This window comes from Haplochromis burtoni, unplaced genomic scaffold (assembly GCF_018398535.1).
Source record: "Haplochromis burtoni strain Fernald_Lab_line unplaced genomic scaffold, NCSU_Asbu1 Contig_1008, whole genome shotgun sequence".
NCBI lineage: Eukaryota > Metazoa > Chordata > Actinopteri > Cichliformes > Cichlidae > Haplochromis > Haplochromis burtoni.
The window spans coordinates 22,697-25,595 of record NW_024583369.1 but is presented as its reverse complement, the minus strand read 5'-3'; the positions used below and the strand labels follow the sequence as shown (position 1 = coordinate 25,595).

At 38.0% G+C, this 2,899-nt stretch overlaps 1 long non-coding RNA gene across 1 annotated transcript; it reads left to right on the top strand.

The window, feature by feature from the left end:
- Window positions 1–561: 561 nt before the first annotated feature.
- LOC121812980 lies at window positions 562–2,867 on the top strand. The gene is made up of 4 exons (XR_006053441.1): window positions 562–686; window positions 1,382–1,450; window positions 2,315–2,395; window positions 2,499–2,867. It is a non-coding gene; the product is annotated as an uncharacterized LOC121812980 (long non-coding RNA).
- The last annotated feature ends 32 nt before the right edge of the window (window positions 2,868–2,899 follow it).

Below are 2,899 nucleotides of genomic sequence, written 5' to 3'. Positions count from 1 at the left end.
GGATGTTTCCAGGCTTCTGGTATTAAGAGTTAAAATAAATAAAGAAGCCGTTTTTAAAGTGAGTTGAGTTCATTTCAGGACATGTTTGAGCAGTGTGTGGTTCTTCTTTAATAACTCAGTGTTTCAGTCACATGTTAACAAGTGAAAGAAAAGAAAGATTGTTTACGCATTTGCTTCTTTTGTCACTTTAACCCCCGATGTCCTTACTCTTGTTTTTGCAGACATTTGGAGTTATAAATAATATAAATATAAATCATTATGTGAAAATTATTTCCTTACAAAGTTTTTAAACAGTTTTTGGATCCAAAAACACTTTATTAGCCTGTGATGATCCAAATAAACCTCCTAAAATAACAAGTGAGACTCTGACACTTAAATAAAGTGCGCAACAGCTTGTCAGCTGATCTGATCCAGCTTTTACTGACATGAGTCATTGTGCTTTAAGTCAAAATGAAAGTGAAACTAAAACACACACGGCAACAAACAACAAGAAAAAAAAAACCCAACAGATGCATGCTGACTGGCCAGTATATCATGATATCACTGATAGGAGGAGGAGTCTTGTACACAAGTTATGTTGTGTTATTATAGAACTGAAGCAAAACGCAGTATCGACGCGTTGAAGCGAATAAAAAGCTACCAACGGGAAGAAGAGGAGACAACAGGAGTATGAACTTGATCTTTTAGTATGTTTTGCTGTGTTTCTGTGTCATTCTTCTTTGTTTTGTACTGCAGTTGATATTTATTTATTATTATTACGTTTTTATCTCTTTCTTAAAATGCCTTTGTAAAGTAGCAGGACTAAAATGTTACATGTCCGATAATGAACACGTTTGATCACAGTCTGTAAAGAGGATGTGACTGGGATTAACAGTTTGAACACTTCGTGGTATTCTGCTTCATCAACTGCAACCCGTTCTTACTCCCAAAGCGTAACATTTTAGGCTAGGTGACAAATCGTCACCATATTACGTTTTCGGCTACCCACCACGTTCCTAAATGACGACCTCGGAAAAAAGAGGAAATATGAGAACCGTCTGGACTGAACCTACACATGTTCGCTCTTTTTCTTCAAATCGCTTAGAAACAAGCTATTTAACATCATTATAGTCCTGGCTAAGGTCAGGAATAAGGTTATGGTCAGGGCTAGGGATAAGGTTAGGTTTAGGGCTGGAATACAGGGCTGGAACGTCTACGGAACGGAGCATCATTGCACTGGATTCCAGCCATAACCCGCCGCGTACCATAAGAACGCGGACGGTCACCTTTCGCGTTCCTCAGGAACGCCGCGGGACGTGACAAAACGTTGACATGTTACGCCTCGGGAGTGAGAACGCTCTGGCTTCATCCGAAACATTCAGAGTGTTGTTTGTTCTTCCAGCTGATCATCAGTTGATATAATTGATGTGATAGAAAGTGGACAGATCGCCGATCGCTCTCTTACAAACAAGTAAGTAGACGTTAAAACATCCTGTGTGAACATGTGTGCTCCTGTTGTTTTTCATCAGATTGGAAACAGGATAAAAAACAAAACAAAACAAATATCTCACAGAAAAAGGACAGAGAAAGACAAACAGCTTTTAGTTCATGTGATACAAAACATGAAAACCCAAAGGGGGTTTTATGAAAGTGCGCAACATGAAGTAAACAGCGGCATAGCGGTGTTTACAGTGTCAATAAGAGTTTATAATAATAATAATAATAATAATAATAATAATAATAATAATGATTTAGTTGTTGTTGTTGTCAAAAACACGAGGCTTGTGGCTTTTCCTATCATAAAAAACAGAAAACTGAATGTTTATGTGCAAAATAAAAGACACACACCAGATAGGAAGATGCAACGCGCGTTCGCGTACATATAAAAGGCACTGTTTTTGTCCGCTAGAGTGGGATTTTCACGGCATATCCTGCACCAAATCTCTGTGCATTCATCATTTGCCTCCTGCAACCACTTTTCCGAGAATACGCGCTTCTTTTGTGGTTCGGACTCCTTCTGATATTTCTTTAGAGGTGGAGGAACACCAGAGTAATTGCTTACCGAGCTTGCTTCTTCGACATCTTTAGGAGTTCTAAACAAATGTCTGTCCTCCTCCAGAAAATCTTATGTACGCAAACACGCGTTGCAATTTCTTTTCTGGTGCGCGTCTTTTATTTTGACGGCGAATGCGCACCTGCGGATATGTGCACCTCTGGAAATAAGAAAACGATATTAACCATTTAGCAAATTGTTTAAAAAAAATCAACAAAATAAATCAAAATAAATCTGAATCTGTCTAAAAAGTTCATTAAATATATTTTTGTGAAATTTCAGGAAGGAGATTTAAACCGACAGTGAGTAGTGACCTTGATTGTCCCTTTGAGGCCTTCTGAATTTACTTCATTTAATTTTCTGGTGAGCACCGATCGTTGTTGCCTAATGTTCAGTTTTGTTGTCTGTGAGGTGTGATGAAATGAAAATCAATAACACTGATATTTTTTCTTTTTAAATTTCACAGGTCACTAAGTGTAATGCACCCAGTAAAGTCAACAGGAAAACTTTACATGCTCTTCCGTGTTCGTAGAGAGGCGCTCATGGTTCGTAGAGACAGCTGCCAGAGACGGAGAAACGCAAGAACAGGTAGAAAACTAAGCCTAAAAACATCTAAACATGTTATTGGAGTAATACTGAAAACACACTTCACTCTGATGTCAACAGACCATTTTAAATCTCGTAGCTGAAACATGCACAGAATTATGATCATGGTTTGGATCATAGACGTACATTAATTCATGTGCTGGTGAGCTGCACAGAAACGGTGTCTGTGTACACTCTGTGTGGGGAAATCACTCAGTGGTTTTTAAGCTGGTGAAAAATGTGAAATATTTCACTTTTATTTTTATTGTCTTTTTAAAAAAA